We start from the raw sequence: 20912 nt of genomic DNA, 5'->3' as shown, positions 1-20912 counted from the left end.
CACTAAGGTGCTGCCCTCTAGGCCAGCCCAAAGTCAGTGGGACGCTGGTCCCACACGCCCTCACTCACACAACGGCCTAGCAGCAAGACATAAGTTATACTAACTCTCTCCTTCGTGCCCATGACACTACCGGGCCATGGGCACAACACAAGCCTGTGTACCCACCATGACTTTTCAATAAAGGAGCCTCCGAAGACGTCTATAATTGAACCCCGCTTTCAGCTTACCACATAAATCTCGATCACACATAACCCAAACAAGAACATTAACAAAACCCAAACAAGAACATTAACAAAACCCAAACAAGAACATTAACAAAACCCAAACAAGAAAATTAACAAAACCCAAACAAGAACATTAACAAAACACAAACAAGAACATTAACAAAACCCAAACAAGAACATTAACAAAACCCAAACAAGAACATTAACAAAACCCAAACAAGAACATTAACAAAACCCAAACAAGAACATTAACAAAACACAAACAAGAACATTAACAAAACACAAACAAGAACATTAACAAAACCCAAACAAGAACATTAACAAACCCAAACAAGAACATTAACAAAACCCAAACAAGAACATTAACAAAACACAAACAAGAACATTAACAAAACCCAAACAAGAACATTAACAAAACACAAACAAGAACATTAACAAAACCCAAAGAAGAACATTAACAAAACACAAACAAGAACATTAACAAAACACAAACAAGAACACTAACAAGACACAAACAAGAACACTAACAAAACCCAAACAAGAACATTAACAAAACACAAACAAGAACATTAACAAAACCCAAACAAGAACATTAACAAAACACAAACAAGAACATTAACAAAACCCAAACAAGAACATTAACAAAACACAAACAAGAACATTAACAAAACACAAACAAGAACACTAACAAGACACAAACAAGAACACTAACAAAACACAAACAAGAACATTAACAAAGCACAAACAAGAACACTAACAAAACACAAACAAGAACATTAACAAAGCACAAACAAGAACACTAACAAAACACAAACAAGAACATTAACAAAACACAAACAAGAACATTAACAAAACCCAAACAAGAACATTAACAAAACACAAACAAGAACATTAACAAAACCCAAACAAGAACATTAACAAAACACAAACAAGAACATTAACAAAACCCAAACAAGAACATTAACAAAACACAAACAAGAACATTAACAAAACCCAAACAAGAACATTAACAAAACACAAACAAGAACATTAACAAAGCACAAACAAGAACACTAACAAAACACAAACAAGAACACTAACAAAACACAAACAAGAACACTAACAAAAATACCAAAAATTTAACAGTTTAGTTAACATTAACAAAGACAAACATTTTAAGTTATATTTTGTCTTGAAGGTAAAAAAATATTTTAAAAGATAGAAAGAGAGAAATAATTAACTGAGATAATAAATACAGAATAATTAAAGTGAGAACTAAATACCGTAGTTAAAGTTTTAAGAGGAAAGATAAATGTGAACAAGAAAAAGAATAAGTAAAAGGAGAGAATAAAGAGGAACTACAGGAAGACAGTTAAAGAGTAGACAGGTAGGTAGAATTATTACAAAACTGGTAGACAATACTGAGACTGAGAGGAGACACATGTGCAACACCTGTGTGTGTCTACCTGAAGATGCTGCGCCAGCACACTGCCAGATGACGTCATCAGTCCCTCAGCCCTGGATGAACTATGTATAGATGACAGCGGAAGAGGGACTGATTACCTTATCTTCCACTCTCTTCGTGTATCATCTCTGTGTTGAACTGATGAGGCCACTGGTTGGCGAAGCATCTTCCAATAAAGACAACCATGTGTTGCCCGCGTCTCAGGTTAAGTCAGAGTTACATTCAAAGATCTTAATAACTGCTGAGATCTTGAATAATAATAATAATAATAATAATAATAATTTAAGAAAAAATTTTTAACGGTTAAATTTGTAGGTGTTACCAAGCAGCGGGCCGCATGCGGGCCATCATACCCGACATCCCCCACCTGACCGGGAAGGTTAACACTGGGGAAGCCATCTTCCTCAGGAGAGGTTACTGCGCCCCTCTGAACTTATCAAACAAATATTACGTACTGTAAAATTTACTAAGTGGAGCCTTGCTGAAGTCCAGTGATCAGGAGCCTCGCTGAAGTCAAGTGGTCAGGAGCCTTGCTGAAGTCCAGTGATCAGGAGCCTCGCTGAAGTCAAGTGGTCAGGAGCCTTGATGGAGTCTAGTGGTCAGGAGCCTTGCTGGAGTCTAGTGGTCAGGAGCCTCGCTGAAGTCAAGTGGTCAGGAGCCTTGTTGAAGTCCAGTGATCAGGAGCCTCGCTAAAGTCAAGTGGTCAGGAGCCTTGATGGAGTCTAGTGGTCAGGAGCCTTGCTGGAGTCTAGTGGTCAGGAGCCTCGCTGAAGTCAAGTGGTCAGGAGCCTTGCTGGAGTCTAGTGGTCAGGAGCCTTGCTGAAGTCCAGTGATCAGGAGCCTCGCTGAAGTCTAGTGGTCAGGAGCCTCGCTGAAGTCTAGTGGTCAGGAGCCTTGCTGAAGTCTAGTGGTCAGGAGCCTTGCTGAAGTCCAGTGATCAGGAGCCTCGCTGAAGTCAAGTGGTCAGGAGCCTTGCTGGAGTCTAGTGGTCAGGAGCCTTGCTGAAGTCCAGTGATCAGGAGCCTCGCTGAAGTCTAGCGGTCAGGAGCCTCGCTGAAGTCTAGTGGTCAGGAGCCTTGCTGAAGTCTAGTGGTCAGGAGCCTTGCTGAAGTCTAGTGGTCAGGAGCCTTGCTGAAGTCCAGTGATCAGGAGCCTCGCTGAAGTCTAGTGGTCAGGAGCCTCGCTGAAGTCTAGTGGTCAGGAGCCTTGCTGAAGTCTAGTGGTCAGGAGCCTTGCTGAAGTCTAGTGGTCAGGAGCCTTGCTGAAGTCTAGTGGTCAGGAGCCTCGCTGAAGTCTAGTGGTCAGGAGCCTTGCTGAAGTCCAGGGATCAGGAGCCTCGCTGAAGTCTAGTGGTCAGGAGCCTCGCTGAAGTCTAGTGGTCAGGAGCCTTGCTGAAGTCCAGGGATCAGGAGCCTCGCTGAAGTCAAGTGGTCAGGAGCCTTGCTGAAGTCCAGTGATCAGGAGCCTCGCTGAAGTCAAGTGGTCAGGAGCCTTGCTGAAGTCCAGGGATCAGGAGCCTCGCTGAAGTCAAGTGGTCAGGAGCCTTGCTGGAGTCTAGTGGTCAGGAGCCTTGCTGAAGTCCAGGGATCAGGAGCCTCGCTGAAGTCAAGTGGTCAGGAGCCTTGCTGGAGTCTAGTGGTCAGGAGCCTTGCTGAAGTCAAGTGGTCAGGAGCCTTGGTGAAGTCCAGTGATCAGGAGCCTTGCTGAAGTCAAGTGGTCAGGAGCCTTGCTGGAGTCTAGTGGTCAGGAGCCTTGCTGAAGTCAAGTGGCCAGGAGCCATGCTGAAGTCAAGTGGTCAGGAGCCTTGCTGAAGTCTAATGGTCAGGAGCCTTGCTGAAGCCTAATGGTCAGGAGCCTTGCTGAAGTCAAGTGGTCAGGAGCCATGCTGAAGTCTAGTGGTCAGGAGCCTTGCTGAAGTCAAGTGGTCAGGAGCCTTGCTGAAGTCAAATGGTCAGGAGCCTTGTTGAAGTCAAGCGGTCAGGAGCCTTGTGGTCAGGAGCCTTGTTGAAGTCAAGTGGTCAGGAGCCTTGTTGAAGTCAAGTGGTCAGGAGCCTTGCTGAAGTCAAGTGGTCAGGAGCCTTGCTGAAGTCAAGTGGTCAGGAGCCTTGCTGAAGTCTAGTGGTCAGGAGCCTTGCTGGAGTCTAGTGGTCAGGAGCCTTGCTGAAGTCTAGTGGTCAGGAGCCTTGCTGGAGTCTAGTGGTCAGGAGCCTTGCTGAAGTCAAGTGGTCAGGAACCTTGCTGAAGTCTAGTGGTCAGGAGCCTTGCTGAAGTCTAGTGATCAGGAGCCTTGCTGAAGTCTAGTGGTCAGGAGCCTTGCTGAAGTCTAGTGGTCAGGAGCCTTGCTGAAGTCTAGTGGTCAGGAGCCTTGCTGAAGTCTAGTGGTCAGGAGCCTTGTTGAAGTCAAGTGGTCAGGAGCCTTGCTGAAGTCTAGCAGTCAGGAGCCTTGCTGGAGTCTAGCGGTCAGGAGCCTTGCTGGAGTCTAGTGGTCAGGAGCCTTGCTGAAGTCTAGTGATCAGGAGCCTTGCTGGAGTCCAGTGGTCAGGAGCCTTGCTGGAGTCTAGTGGTCAGGAGCCTTGCTGGAGTCTAGTGGTCAGGAGCCTTGCTGGAATCAAGTGGTCAGGAGCCTTGCTGGAGTCTAGTGGTCAGGAGCCTTGCTGGAGTCTAGTGGTCAGGAGCCTTGCTGGAGTCTAGTGGTCAGGAGCCTTGCTGGAGTCTAGTGGTCAGGAGCCTTGATGGAGTCTAGTGGTCAGGAGCCTTGATGGAGTCTAGTGGTCAGGAGCCTTGCTTGAGTCAAGTGGTCAGGAGCCTTGCTGGAGACTAGTGGTCAGGAGCCTTGCTGAAGTCTAGTGGTCAGGAGCCTTGCTGAAGTCAAGTGGTCATGAGCCTTGCTGGAGTCTAGTGGTCAGGAGCCTTGATGGAGTCTAGTGGTCAGGAGCCTTGATGGAGTCTAGTGGTCAGGAGCCTTGCTGGAGTCAAGTGGTCAGGAGCCCTGCTGGAGTCTAGTGGACAGGAGCCTTGCTGGAGTCTAGTGGTCAGGAGCCTTGCTGGAGTCAAGTGGTCAGGAGCCTTGATGGAGTCTAGTGGTCAGGAGCCTTGATGGAGTCTAGTGGTCAGGAGCCTTGCTGGAGTCAAGTGGTCAGGAGCCTTGATGGAGTCTAGTGGTCAGGAGCCTTGATGGAGTCTAGTGGTCAGGAGCCTTGATGGAGTCTAGTGGTCAGGAGCCTTGCTGGAGTCTAGTGGTCAGGAGCCTTGCTGGAGTCTAGTGGTCAGGAGCCTTGATGGAGTCTAGTGGTCAGGAGCCTTGATGGAGTCTAGTGGTCAGGAGCCTTGCTGGAGTTAAGTGGTCAGGAGCCTTGATGGAGTCTAGTAGTCAGGAGCCTTGATGGAGTCTAGTGGTCAGGAGCCTTGATGGAGTCTAGTGGTCAGGAGCCTTGCTGGAGTCTAGTGGTCAGGAGCCTTGCTGGAGTCTAGAGGTCAGGAGCTTTGCTGGAGTCTAGTGGTCAGGAGCCTTGAAGAAGTCTAGTGGTCAGGAGCCTTGCTGGAGTCTAGTGGTCAAGAGCCTTGCTGGAGTCTAGTGGTCAGGAGCCTTGCTGGAGTCTAGTGGTCAGGAGCCTTGATGGAGTCTAGTGGTCAGGAGCCTTGATGGAGTCTAGTGGTCAGGAGCCTTGATGGAGTCTAGTGGTCAGGAGCCTTGCTGGAGTCTAGTGGTCAGGAGCCTTGATGGAGTCTAGTGGTCAGGAGCCTTGCTGGAGTCTAGTGGTCAGGAGCCTTGCTGGAGTCTAGTGGTCAGGAGCTTTGCTGGAGTCTAGTGGTCAGGAGCCTTGAAGAAGTCTAGTGGTCAGGAGCCTTGCTGGAGTCTAGTGGTCAAGAGCCTTGCTGGAGTCTAGTGGTCAGGAGCCTTGCTGGAGTCTAGTGGTCAGGAGCCTTGATGGAGTCTAGTGGTCAGGAGCCTTGATGGAGTCTAGTGGTCAGGAGCCTTGATGGAGTCTAGTGGTCAGGAGCCTTGCTGGAGTCTAGTGGTCAGGAGCCTTGCTGGAGTCTAGTGGTCAGGAGCCTTGCTGGAGTTAAGTGGTCAGGAGCCTTGATGGAGTCTAGTGGTCAGGAGCCTTGATGGAGTCTAGTGATCAGGAGCCTTGCTGGAGTCTAGTGGTCAGGAGCTTTGCTGAAGTCTAGTGGTCAGGAGCCTTGCTGGAGTCTAGTGGTCAGGAGCCTTGCTGGAGTCTAGTGGTCAGGAGCCTTGCTGGAGTCTAGTGGTCAGGAGCCTTGCTGGAGTCTAGTGGTCAGGAGCCTTGCTGGAGTCTAGTGGACAGGAGCCTTGCTGGAGTCTAGTGGTCAGGAGCCTTGATGGAGTCAAGTGGTCAGGAGCCTTGATGGAGTCTAGTGGTCAGGAGCCTTGATGGAGTCTAGTGGTCAGGAGCCTTGCTGGAGTCTAGTGGTCAGGAGCCTTGCTGGAGTCTAATGGTCATGAGCCTTGCTGGAGTCTAGTGGTCAGGAGCCTTGCTGGAGTCTAGTGGTCAGGAGCCTTGATGGAGTCTAGTGTTCAGAAGCCTTGCTGGAGTCTAGTGGTCAGGAGCCTTGATGGAGTCTAGTGGTCAGGAGCCTTGCTGGAGTCTAGTGGTCAGGAGCCTTGATGGAGTCTAGTGGTCAGGAGCCTTGATGGAGTCTAGTGGTCAGGAGCCTTGCTGGAGTCTAGTGGTCAGGAGCCTTGATGGAGTCTAGTGGTCAGGAGCCTTGATGGAGTCTAGTGGTCAGGAGCCTTGCTGGCGTCTAGTGGTCAGGAGCCTTGATGGAGTCTAGTGGTCAGGAGCCTTGCTGGAGTTAAGTGGTCAGGAGCCTTGATGGAGTCTAGTGGTCAGGAGCCTTGATGGAGTCTAGTGGTCAGGAGCCTTGATGGAGTCTAGTGGTCAGGAGCCTTGATGGAGTCTAGTGGTCAGGAGCCTTGATGGAGTCTAGTGGTCAGGAGCCTTGATGGAGTCTAGTGGTCAGGAGCCTTGATGGAGTCTAGTGGTCAGGAGCCTTGATGGAGTCTAGTGGTCAGGAGCCTTGATGGAGTCTAGTGGTCAGGAGCCTTGCTGGAGTTAAGTGGTCAGGAGCCTTGATGGAGTCTAGTGGTCAGGAGCCTTTATGGAGTCTAGTGGTCAGGAGCCTTGATGGAGTCTAGTGGTCAGGAGCCTTGATGGAGTCTAGTGGTCAGGAGCCTTGCTGGAGTTAAGTGGTCAGGAGCCTTGATGGAGTCTAGTGGTCAGGAGCCTTGATGGAGTCTAGTGGTCAGGAGCCTTGATGGAGTCTAGTGGTCAGGAGCCTTGATGGAGTCTAGTGGTCAGGAGCCTTGATGGAGTCTAGTGGTCAGGAGCCTTGATGGAGTCTAGTGGTCAGGAGCCTTGATGGAGTCTAGTGGTCAGGAGCCTTGATGGAGTCTAGTGGTCAGGAGCCTTGATGGAGTCTAGTGGTCAGGAGCCTTGATGGAGTCTAGTGGTCAGGAGCCTTGATGGAGTCTAGTGGTCAGGAGCCTTGATGGAGTCTAGTGGTCAGGAGCCTTGATGGAGTCTAGTGGTCAGGAGCCTTGCTGGAGTCTAGTGGTCAGGAGCCTTGATGGAGTCTAGTGGTCAGGAGCCTTGCTGGAGTCTAGTGGTCAGGCTGAAGTTAAGATCCTTAAAATTTTCTTTGTTCTGATTCTCTTAATCAACATCTTACTGACGGAGACACAAAGGTATCAAGAAGTGTTTCCTGACCATGAATGTATTTGACTTTGATGTAATTTAAGAATTCATGTCAAGCGCTAAACCCATGTGGGGCCCGGCAATATAGCTGGGTACATACACTCACGTCTCCCTTGATTAAGACACACATACAACAGTTGTTTATAACACTGGTCTGCATTTGGAATGTTTTTAATTTTTATTCTTATTCATGGTTGCGATCTTACATATTCTTGGGCTACTAATTGTAAATATCTGAACCATTTTCCTCTCTCACGTAAGAATTTTGAATAAAATACAAATTAATGATAATAAAAAATGTAAATTTTTAATAAATTGTTAATTTATTAAAATTAGGCAAATAATCATGGAAAAGCACATTCTGTTAGTTTTAAGAACATATGAATTCCAAATCAACAAGAATCAAATCAAATGATTTTATTAAAAAAATATTCTCCTAATGGTTAGCCTACATACTGAATCAAAGGAAGGAGGACTGCTTTGATTTTTGCTTGTTCTGTGCATCGAGATCATTACGTTTCAATGACTAGCAGTAATCCACCATCATGCTGACATTCCATTTACCCTGGTATCGAGTTTCCATGGTGGAATCGCTTTCCTTGTTCCTCACTGTAGTCCCCACAATTGTTGGAAAATAGTCAAGATGTGAGTGCAAAAAGTGCATCTTCACACTCCTTCTAGACCCAAGTTGTTGGAAACTTGAAATCAGGTCTTGGATCATTTTTTCATATTCGGGGGAGCGCCTGTTTCATAGGAAGTTTTGGACAACCTGCTTGAATGAAAACCATGCATTCACTTCAACACCTGCTAATGCTTCATCAAAATGCTTGTCCTTCATCAATTCCCGAATCCGAGGGTCAACAAATATTCCTGCCTTTAGCTTGCCTTCACTTATACGAGGAAACTTTGACTCCAGGTAGACGAAAGCAGTTCCATTCTTGTTCGAGGCCTTCACAAAATTTTGAGGTGGTCAGTTCCTCAGTCTGGAGAAGAGTTGAGCTCCACGGAGCTCAACTCTTCCGGTGTTTATCTTAAAGACAGTGTAGCAGCAGTGAAGGATGACTGGTGTTGGTATTGTTACCTCAAGACAGTGTAGCAGCAGTGAAGGATGACTGGTGTTGGTATTATTACCTCAAGACAGTGTAGCAGCAGTGAAAGGATGACTGGTGTTGGTATTATTACCTCAAGACAGAGTAGCAGCAGTGAAGGATGACTGGTGTTGGTATTACCTCAAGACAGAGTACCAGCCGTGAAAGGATGACTGGTGTTGGTATTATTACCTCAAGACAGTGTAGCAGCAGTGAAGGATGACTGGTGTTGGTATTATTACCTCAAGACAGTGTAGCAGCAGTGAAGGATGACTGGTGTTGGTATTATTACCTCAAGACAGTGTAGCAGCAGTGAAGGATGACTGGTGTTGGTATTATTACCTCAAGACAGAGTAGCAGCAGTGAAGGATGACTGGTGTTGGTATTATTACCTCAAGACAGAGTGGTTGACCAGAAGAAGGCGCTCCAGGACCTTGTGACTCAAGCAATTATTGCAAAGTTAAAAATAATTATGACAAATAAAAGATGACGGGAAACCACGAGTGAAACTCTGCTACTGTGACCACAAGTTGATAATTACACACACAAACACACACACACACACACACACACACACACACACACACACACACACAGGTTTGTCACAAAGTGGTCTGGAAGTGAAAACAGTTCACAGAAGGTAAACTTAAGTGCAGCGAAACAAATAATAGCTATACTTTATAATTTCTCCATCTGAAAAGTAGGAACCTGTCTATTGAATGCAACACACACACGGGGAGTAAATATTCCACAGTGAGAGAGTCAGCAGGAAAGAGGAGACGAAGTTGCTATTGCATGTTAGGGAAAATTTTAACAGCTACTTCAGAAATTACACATAGACAGATGAGAAGGAAATGGAATGTTGGCGGCTGCTGTGTGTTGACGATCGTGACGACCAGTGTGATGGTGACGACCAGTGTAATGGTGACAACCAGCGTGATGGTGACGACCAGCGTGATGGTGACGACCAGCGTGATCGTCACGACCAGTGTGATGGTCACGACCAGTGTGATGGTGACGACCAGTGTGATGGTGACGACCAGCGTGATCGTAACGACCAGCGTGATGGTGACGACCAGCGTGATGGTGACGACCAGTGTGATCGTAACGACCAGCGTGATGGTGACGACCAGTGTGATCGTAACGACCAGTGTGATGTGACGACCAGCGTGATCGTCACGACCAGTGTGATGGTCACGACTAGTGTGATGGTGACGACCAGTGTGATGGTGACGACCAGCGTGATCGTAACGACCAGCGTGATGGTGACGACCAGCGTGATGGTGACGACCAGTGTGATCGTAACGACCAGCGTGATGGTGACGACCAGTGTGATCGTAACGACCAGCGTGATGGTGACGACCAGTGTGATCGTAACGACCAGCGTGATGGTGACGACCAGTGTGATCGTAACGACCAGTGTGATGGTGACGACCAGCGTGATCGTCACGACCAGTGTGATCGTAACGACCAGCGTGATGTGACGACCAGTGTGGAGAGGAGTCACCTGGTACAGTGTCATCAGGAAGTGATGACACTACCTGGAAGTGGTTAATATTATTACAGTGTCCAGAGCATCATGCAATTCACCTTACACTTACACCTTACAGCTTTATATCGTTCCAGACAATACACCAACATTCTTCCCTCCGTTCTAGCTACTGTACTCTCCTCAACCCACAGACTATAGTCCAAGACTTTACACAGTGTGTCTATTACCAACACATACTCTCCTCGGAAGAACGTTACAAAAGTATTGTACCAGATAAGTGGAAAACCAACTTGGTACCTAATTACAACACGGGAGATAGATCTTTAGTTTAAAACTATAGAACAATTTACCTAACTGCAGGAGAACTGATGGAATCAATAATTACGGAAGAAGTTCGGAACCACCTTGAAAAAGATAATTCGTTCAGTGACTTTCAACAGTTTCAGAAAGGGACGTTTATGCCATAGAAATTAATTAACGTTTTTTTTTTTACAAAAGTCCTGGAGTTGTCAGAGCAAGATAATAAATGATATATTGTGTATATTAGCCTCAGCAAGACGTCAGAAAGAATAAACCTCAAAGGGGCATACAGGAACCTGATCTCAAGAATCCCTCAAAACTCTACATACGACTGATATGTTAGGCAAATCATTGAGTAGGAAGCCCCAGCACGGAGCCACACCTGCTCAAGCCCATGCAAAAGCTCGGAAAAAAAGTCCCAAGAACTGAAACAAGAACCGAGAGGAATGCGCGACGAGGAGAGCTTGATGGAACTGAACCTGACCTAGGTCTTTCGTGTAGCAATCAATACATCATCAGGAGCTTGTAATGTTGCAGAAAAGAGGAGGATGTCCATGCAAATACGATCACGGGGAACGCAAAGGCTTTTCCTGTTATCGAATTTGCTTGGATCTCCCTGGAGTAATCTGGAGGTGGCGGCCGTGGTTGGGAGGGAGGGGGTAGAGGGGGTTCATATGATCGAGAGGGGAGGGGAGGCAGGGTGGTGAACCCCCTCCCCCCCGGCCACAGCTGCTGTTGAACAGTAGCAGCAGCAGCAGCATGACCCCTGTGACCCAGGCCGGGGCTGGAGGCTGACTTGGTCGGGGGGGGGGGAGGGGCTGTGCACCAGGGGGTGGAGCTGGGCACCAGGGGAAGGGGCTGTGCCCCAGGGGGTGGAGCTGGGCACCTGGGGACGGGGCGGTGCCCCCGGGGGTGGAGCTGGGCCCCAGGGGAAGGGGCTGGACACCAGGATGATGGGTAGGACGGGTCAGGGCACCTGCTCATGTGTACAAGCTACCCCAACACCTGCTATTATACCCAGCAGGGCAGCAGGAGCAGCAGTCAGACTCACCTAGAGTGGAAGTACTCATCTACTGCAACTTACGTATTCATCACCTCACCTGTATTTCTCAAGATGAAGTTTATATTGGTGTTTGTCATGGCACTTGTATTCGTGCTGGTGTTTTTGGTATTTGTGTTGGTATTGCTGTCGGTGCTTTCGTTTGTGTTGTTTGTGATATTGGTGGTGTTAGTTGTAGTAGTGTTGGTGATTGTGAAGTTGTCAGTCGACAGAGATCCATCTCAAAGTGAAGAATAACACCAAATCTTATTGAATGCTATATAACTTGTCGCCAGTCTTCAGGGCCCACCAGGCATGCCTTAGTGCCTTCATAAGCACTAAGGCAAACGTCTACTGCAAGTGAACTCGCTATAGCAACCTCTGTCACAGCATCTGCCCCCTTCATTTCCCGGTACACCAACATGACCCAGGCACTACCGGAGCTTCACGTCCTTGTGTCATGCATGGAGATGCACCAACCACTTCTGGATCTTTCGGAGCATAATGTAAACAGAAGCATACTGAACCAGGGCAGAGTACATCGGAAATTTGAGTACACAGTGACCCACGAATCAACTAGACCAGCCACCATGACAAGAGAAGCGAGGATTACATGGAGTACTATAGTGGACTCACAGGACACTCTTCGTAGCTGGGCACAATGCTAATAATCTTTTTTTCTACAAGTACGTGATACAACTTATACAGACCTAGCTGATATCAGTGACATGCTACTCTATAGAAAGCCCCTGGTTATGCAGAGCATTTCTGGTAACTTAAATTCTATCCCCAGGATGCGACCCACATCAACCAACAGCAGAAGCAGCACGTCCACACTGTACCAGTGACAAGCTACGACAAATCCAGAGCCAGACTCAGCCCCCAGCCTTAGTGCTAGTCCAGACTCTGCTAGGGACTCTACCACAGTCACCACTAAAACTTTAAATATAAAACCATCATTGCACAAGACCATAGCCACATTACAGATGTAGTGGAAGAGTCTTCTTCTTCATCATCTGCGGAAAGAAGCACCCTGGAAGCAGGACGGGATGGCCCTGGCTTGGACACTGAGCATTATAGTGCAGTCCTAGAAACTGCACAAATTGAGAACACACTTACTAAAAATTCTACACAGCCAAAAGCGAAATTATGCAAATTCTATGTTTGGGGCATTTGTAAGCATGGAATATCAGGAAAAACAAATGGAACATGCAACTCTGAGCATCCCCAAAAAAATGTCGTGACATCCTGTCTAAAGGAGTGTGTCGTTCTCCCTCCTGTAAATTCTTTCACCCAGAATGTGCTACTATTCGGTCCTCCAAAAACAGTGCTACAACACCAGCTGCTCTGCATACCATCTAAAAGGGACCAGGAGCTACAGACCTCATAAGACAAACAATAGTAGTTACAACCCCACTCCAAGTGATTTTTTTTAGTGACAGGAAACAAAGAAAGAAAATGGAAGTAAAAATAGTCCACCAGCAGTAACAGCCTGGTTGATCAGACCCTGATCCACCATGAGGCCTGGTCTCAGACAGGGCCGCGGGGACGTTGACCCCCGAAACCCTCTCCAGGTAAACCACTTTGGAGCTTTGTTTAACAGGAGGCACAGCCAGTGCTCCCCCCCCCCCCCATGACTCTCCAGAACCACAACTACTGATACCAATAACAAAATTCCCCCAACAAACACAAAATACCTCGTTTATATTTACTAATATACAGGGCCTTAAGCCATCCACTAACAACTAAATACCTTTAATCAGTGGACTTCTAGAGGAATCAAATGTGATGTTTGCAGCCTTCACAGAGACCCACACAAAAGATCACTTTGACAACGAAATATGGATAAATGGGTACAACCGTTTTAGAATCGACAAAAAGAACAGGCAACAAGGAGGAGGGGGGATGGCCTATATGTTAAAGAGTCGCTCATCTGCACAGAGATGCTGAACACAAATGATGTGGTTGAAGTTCTAACAACAAAGATCGAGGACCAAAACCTAGTCATTGTGGTTGTAAATAAGCCACCAGATGCAACCTCCCAACAGTTCAAGGAACAGCTACTGAAAATTGATTACTGTCTGGAAAACCTTCCAGCTCCATCCCCAAACATCTTACTGCTTGGTGATTTCAACCTAAAGCATACAAAATGGAAGAATGTAGCAAATAATGTTATAGCTGGAACAATCCCCGGAGGTAGCGCAGATGAAAGGTCACACACACATGAGCTACTAAGACTCTGCGAAAAACACACCTTAAGCCAGCAGATAGTGGAGCCAACAAGACTAGAAAACACACTTGACCTTATCTTCACAAATAATGAGGACCTGATAAGAGACATAAGAATATCAAAAACAATTAATTTCGATCACAACCTAATCGAAGTCCAGACGTACATGCATAGGGGTCCTGATCAGCAGAATGCATGTAACTGTGAAGGTGTCTTCACAAATACAACTTCAACAAGAATATCAACTGGGACCAGGAAAACCATGTCTTAAATGAAACATGTTGGGAAGATATCTTAAATAACATGGATCCAAACCAATGCCTTGAAAGGATCAACTTGCTGGCAGCTGAAGCATGTTCTAGGCATATTTCCCTAAGAAAGAAGAGAAGATGAAAGAAGCTCCATCTACATAAGACGACCAAAAATCACTTTAGCTCCTCAAGAACGCTAGATTATCTGACACACCGAAGAAAGCGCTGACCAGGGAAGTGGAAAGTATCGAACTTAAGTTAAAGGACTTAAAGGACCCAGGAGAGAGAGGAGGAGCTAAAAACGATTAGTGAAATTGAAAGAAATTCGAAATATTTCTTTTCATATGCCAATAACAAGGCAAATACCACATATAGTATCGGGCCCTTACTCAGACAACAAAGAAATGAGTCAGATACTGAAATCCCAATACGACTCTGTGCTTAGCTAGGCACTAATCAGTCTAAAGATCAACAATCCAGGTGATTTTTTTCATGAGCCTCAAAACTCCATCAATGTAGGCCAAATTTCTGACATTACTCCAACTCCAATAGACTTTGAGAAAGCCATTGACAACATGCCCATGTACTCAGCCCCAGGCCCAGACTCGTGGAACTCTGTGTTCATTAAGAACCGCAAGAAACCCCTTTCGTGTGCTCTAAGTATACTATGGAGAAGGAGCTTAGTTATGGGTGAAATTCCACAGTCACTAAAAACAACGGATATAGCCCCACTCCATAAAGGTGGCAGCAAAGCATTAGCTAAGAACTATAGACTAATAGCTCTAACGTTCCACATCACAAAAATCTTCGAAAGAGTGCTAAGCACGATTGCAGACCACTTGGATTCCCAAACACTGCACAATCCAGGGTAACATGGGTTCAGAGCAGGTCACTTCTGCCTCTCGAAACTACTGGATCACTATGATATGGGTCTTGGATGCACTGAAAGAAAAACAGAATGCAGATGTAAAATACACAGACTTTGTAAAAGCCTTTGACAAGTGTGATCTTTGTATATATGTTGGTAAAATTACCCACAATATGTAAAGTAAAGGACACAAGTGCAACTAATGTAACATTTTATTGTGGCAACGTTTCGCTCTCTAGGAGCTTTGTCAAGCTGTTATAAATAGTATATGTATGTATAATGTTCGCCAAGACCATAGTCCTGGCACGGGTCCCAATCTTGCGATGACCCGTCTCTGGTATAAATAGTATATGGACACAGAGGGTATATATAGGCTCAGAGTGAGGTGCAATACTAGTGGTAGTAGTAGTAGTGATACAATATGTTAGAACAATTAACTCGCACATGTGTAAAAGGATATAAAAGCTATTACTTGGGTAACATAAAAATAGGTTAGACAAATATTTCTATTGGAGGCTGGATTAGAGAAAGTCTGTTTCAGTGTTCATCCTCTGTAATGTGCTTGTGTAGCGAAAGTTAACACACATGTGCAACATCTGGATATCTTTATTGTTGCACATGTGTCTTAACTTTCATATGGTCGGAATTTTATACCTTTCTTGCACTGCTTGTGTAGTATTAGCAGGAGAGACTATGTGATTTCAGGAGGATTCTCGCTAAGACTTCAGAGATGGTGAAGCTGCCTTTGTTTTGTTTGATTTTGTTAGAAACAGCGATTAGTGCTGATTCAAGGCACTTGCGTCTTCGGAAATTAGTTTCTTTGATCGCTAATTGGGCGTCCCTGAATTTCTTGAGATGACTGGTGGAATTTTGGTGTTGTACGCAGGCGTTGTTCAGGTTATCGTTCCTACATGCGTAAATTGAGGCGGTTGTCGAGGTTTCTTGCTGTTTCACCTACATAAATCCTGTCGCAGCCTCCACAGGGTATAGTATAAACTCCTGCGTTGACTGGTTCGTGGTGCTTGGATTTTGTCCTGATTAAATTCTTTACTGAAGTGCTGGAAGCGATGGCGACTCTAGTGTTAGCTTGTGCAAATACTTTAGAAATGTTCAATGCAACCTGGCTGTTGGGAAGAATTATAACTTTGTTAGGAGTGTTGTTGGTGTGTTTAGAGTTAATGATCTGAAGAGCTAATTTATTGCAATCTTTGATGAAAAAGGAAGGAAAATGTAAATCAGTGAAGGTTTGTTGAATGTACATTCCTCATCAAGAAACTCAGGACTACAAACTCGGTATTAAGTTCTCAGGAAAAAATCGATGATGATGCCTCTTTTGGTCTTAGTATCTTGACTGGAAGAGAAGTGTGTGAGATCATTTTTATTTGTAGGTTTCCGGTAAGCTTGAAATCTTAGATTATCTATTTTGTGGATGAGAACGTCTAGAAAAGTTAACTTGTTATTGGACTCTTCTAGTGTAAACTGGATGGCCGGTTCAACAGTGTTGAGTCTGGCCTTCGAGTCAAGATGATCTTAACAAATCACTTGTGCTCTCTAGGCTGAAATATTGCTGTACATTAAAATCTCCGTTCAAAGCAGGTGAAATTGCAGATATTGAGAGTGTACAGAGAACCTTCACTGCACATATAAGTTCTATCAAACACCTCAACTACTGGGAAAGCTTGGAAGCACCTGACTTGTACTCGCTGGAACGCAGGAGAGTTATATCATAATCTACACCTGGAAACTCCTAGAAGGAATGGTACCGAATCTACACACAGAAATCACTCCCGAACAAAGTAAAAGACTGGGCAGGCGGTACAAAATATCCCCAATGAAAAGTAGGAGCACCACTGGTGCACTAAGAGAAAACACCGTAAGTGTCCGGGGCCCAACACTGTTCAACAGCCTCCCACCATGCTTAAGGGGAATTACCAGTAGGCCCCTGGCTGCCTTCAAGAGGGCTGATCCGTCGGTGACGGATCAGCCGGGCTATGGTTCGTACGTTGGACTACGTGCGGCCAGCGGTAACAGCCTGGTTGATTAGGCCGGGCGTTGATCCCCGGAATACCCTCCACGTAGAGTTTGGCAGCCATTCTCTCTAGGCAATTTCCAGAAATTTCTGAGAAGCTGGCGTGACATATACTAAGTTTGCCTTCCTCTTCAAATGTACCTTGTCTTCCTGTCTTGTTTGTAGCAATCAGTCGTTTTCTTTAACCCTTTCTTGTGTCCAGTCGGCACACCCAGGTACCTATTTTACTGACAGGTGAACATGGACAGTAGGTGTCTTAAGGAAACCCGTCCTAATGTTTCCACCCGTACCGGGGATCGAACCACGTACTTCAATGTGGAAGTTGAGTGAGCTAACAACCGAGCTACGGGACACCTTAAATAAGAGTCCTCACCAGCAAAGTCAATCTCGCCATCAGTAAATACTTTATCCATCAATCATGAACCGGATAATATTCAAAGAAATTAATCAAGGTCATCATCAGGGCTGGACAATTAAGGGTCCTCAAAGACGCCTACAATGACACTCTTCAGCCAGCATCCAGGGAGGGTGTGTGTCTGCGGTCAACGGGGTTGACCGCAGAGTCCACAGTCCAGGAGAGGGAAGTGCCGTGGCTGAAACATTTTACAAGTTACAATACCAAGGACATTTCGGTCCATCGTGGACCGCTGTCTCGTCACAACCGCTGCTGCTGGATAATGATCCAAGACGAAACAGGATGGAACAGATAGGACCAGGGTGGTCCAGTATGGGCCAGGATGATTCAGAATGGTACAGGGTGGACTAGAATGGTGTAGGGTGGACCAGGGTGGACCAGAATGGTACAGGTAAACCACGATGGACCGAAAGCCCTTTTGAAGCTCCATCTAGAAAGTGTGTGTCAATTTCGAGACACACACACATCGGGGCCAAGAGCTGTGAATAATCCCCTTCAACCACATACAGGTGGGTACACGCACACACACACACACACACACACACACACACACACACACACACACTATACTGACAGGTGTTAAAATTACGCAGGTGGTAAGTGGTGCGTAAGTGAGAGAGAGGGGAAGGGTAAAATCTTTAAGATTTACACATCCATATATTTACATATAAATGCCTATGTGATTTACAGAGTACAGTGCACATGCACCTAGGGTTAGTTAGACTGGTTAATAGGGTTTAAAACCTATCGACTACACAGGGATCATTAACGCTGCACGCAACGTTTTCACCATCAAAGAATATTTTGGTACCTAAATGAAGATTTAAACCAAACTTTCGATTTATATGCACACAGAAATACACCTGAGGGAGTGTGCATTGTGTGTTGGCTAGTGTTGTGCCAGGTTGCTAGCTAGTACATAGTAGGGAGTGTGCATTGTGTGTTGGCTAGTGTTGTGCCGGGTTGTTAGCTAGTACACAGCAGGAAGTGTGCATCCTGTGTTGGCTAGTGTTGTGCCAGGTTGCTAGCTAGTACATAGTAGGGAGTGTGCATCCTGTGTTGGCTAGTGTTGTGCCGGGTTGTTAGCTAGTACATAGCAGGAAGTGTGCATCCTGTGTTGGCTAGTGTTGTGCCGGGTTGTTAGCTAGTACATAGCAGGAAGTGTGCATCCTGTGTTGGCTAGTGTTGTGTCAGGTTGCTAGCTAGTACATAGTAGGGAGTGTGCATCCTGTGTTGGCTAGTGTTGTGCCGGGTTGTTAGCTAGTACATAGCAGGAAGTGTGCATCCTGTGTTGGCTAGTGTTGTGCCGGGTTGTTAGCTAGTACATAGCAGGAAGTGTGCATCCTGTGTTGGCTAGTGTTGTGCCGGGTTGTTAGCTAGTACATAGTAGGGAGTGTGCATTGTGTGTTGGCTAGTGTTGTGCCAGGTTGCTAGCTAGTACATAGTAGGGAGTGTGCATTGTGTGTTGGCTAGTGTTGTGCCGGGTTGTTAGCTAGTACATAGCAGGAAGTGTGCATCCTGTGTTGGCTAGTGTTGTGCCAGGTTGCTAGCTAGTACATAGTAGGGAGTGTGCATCCTGTGTTGGCTAGTGTTGTGCCGGGTTGCTAGCTAGTACATAGCAGGGAGTGTGCATCCTGTGTTGGCTAGTGTTGTGCCAGGCTGCTAGCTAGTACACAGCAGGAAGTGTGCATCCTGTGTTGGCTATTGTTGTGCCAGGCTGCTAGCTAGTACATAGCAAGGAGTGTGCATCCTATGTTGGCTAGTAAAGTTTTCCAGTGGGCAACGGTAAACAATATGATGTTCAATGAGGACAAATTCCAACTACTCCGTTATGGAAAACTGGAGGAGATAATAACTAGAACAGAGTATACTACTGACTCCAGCCATACAATAGAGCAGAAAAATAATGTAAGGGACCTGGGAGTAGTAATGTCTGAGGATCTCACTTTCAAGGATCACAACAGTGCCACGATCGCACGTGCAAAGAAAATGATAGGATGGATAATGAGAACTTTCAAAACGAGAGATGCCAAGCCCATGATGATCCTTTTCAAATCACTTGTTCTCTCTAGGCTGGAATACTGCTGTACATTAACATCTCCATACAAAGCAGGTGAAATCGCAGATCTAGAGAGTGTACAGAGATCCTTTACTGCACGTATAAGTTCTGTCAAGCACCTTAACTACTGGGAACGCTTGGAAGCACTTGACTTGTACTCGTTGGAACGCAGGAGGGAGAGATATATCATAATCTACACTTGGAAAATCTTGGAAGGAATGGTCCCAAATCTGCACACAGAAATCACTCCCTACGAAAGTAAAAGACTGGGCAGGCGATGCAAAATGCCGCCAATAAAAAGTAGGGGCGTCATTGGTACACTAAGAGAAAACACCATAAGTGTCCGGGGCCCAAAACTGTTCAACAGCCTCCCATCAAGCATTAGGGGAATTGCCAATAAACCCCTGGCTGCCTTCAAGAGAGAGCTGGACAGATACCTAAAGTCAGTGCCGGATCAGCCGGGCTGTGGCTCGTACGTCGGACTGCGTGCGGCCAGCAGTAACAGCCTAGTTGATCAGGCCCTGATCCATCGGGAGGCCTGGTCATGGACCGGGCCGCGGGGGCGTTGATCCCCGGAATAACCTCCAGGTAACCTCCAGGTAGTGTTGTGCCAGGCTGCTAGCTAGTACATAGCAAGGAGTGTGCATCCTGTGTTGGCTAGTGTTGTGCCAGGCTGCTAGCTAGTACATAGCAAGGAGTGTGCATCCTATGTTGGCTAGTGTTGTGCCAGGCTGCTAGGTAGTACATAGCAAGGAGTGTGCATCCTATGTTGGCTAGTGTTGTGCCAGGCTGCTAGCTAGTACATAGCAAGGAGTGTGCATCCTATGTTGGCTAGTGTTGTGCCAGGCTGCTAGCTAGTACATAGCAAGGAGTGTGCATCCTATGTTGGCTAGTGTTGTGCCAGGCTGCTAGCTAGTACATAGCAAGGAGTGTGCATCCTATGTTGGCTAGTGTTGTGCCAGGCTGCTAGCTAGTACATAGCAAGGAGTGTGCATCCTATGTTGGCTAGTGTTGTGCCAGGCTGCTAGCTAGTACATAGCAAGGAGTGTGCATCCTATGTTGGCTAGTGTTGTGCCAGGCTGCTAGCTAGTACATAGCAAGGAGTGTGCATCCTATGTTGGCTAGTGTTGTGCCAGGCTGCTAGCTAGTACATAGCAAGGAGTGTGCATCCTATGTTGGCTAGTGTTGTGCCAGGCTGCTAGCTAGTACATAGCAAGGAGTGTGCATCCTATGTTGGCTAGTGTTGTGCCAGGCTGCTAGCTAGTACATAGCAAGGAGTGTGCATCCTATGTTGGCTAGTGTTGTGCCAGGCTGCTAGCTAGTACATAGCAAGGAGTGTGCATCCTATGTTGGCTAGTGTTGTGCCAGGCTGCTAGCTAGTACATAGCAAGGAGTGTGCATCCTATGTTGGCTAGTGTTGTGCCAGGCTGCTAGCTAGTACATAGCAAGGAGTGTGCATCCTATGTTGGCTAGTGTTGTGCCAGGCTGCTAGCTAGTACATAGCAAGGAGTGTGCATCCTATGTTGGCTAGTGTTGTGCCAGGCTGCTAGTTAGTACATAGTAGGGAGTGGATGAACACTGATACCATGTGCTGATAAGTCGATTACACAGGTTTTAGTATCTTATTCCACAGGTACCGAACCCACTGATGAGTGAACACTGTGTCACACACACACACTCACACACACACACACACACACACACACACACACACACACACACACACACACACACACACACACACACAGACACA

The sequence above is a fragment of the Cherax quadricarinatus genome, chromosome 24 (assembly GCF_038502225.1).
Source record: "Cherax quadricarinatus isolate ZL_2023a chromosome 24, ASM3850222v1, whole genome shotgun sequence".
NCBI classification, from domain to species: Eukaryota; Metazoa; Arthropoda; class Malacostraca; order Decapoda; family Parastacidae; genus Cherax; species Cherax quadricarinatus.
This window is presented reverse-complemented; position numbering follows the sequence as displayed.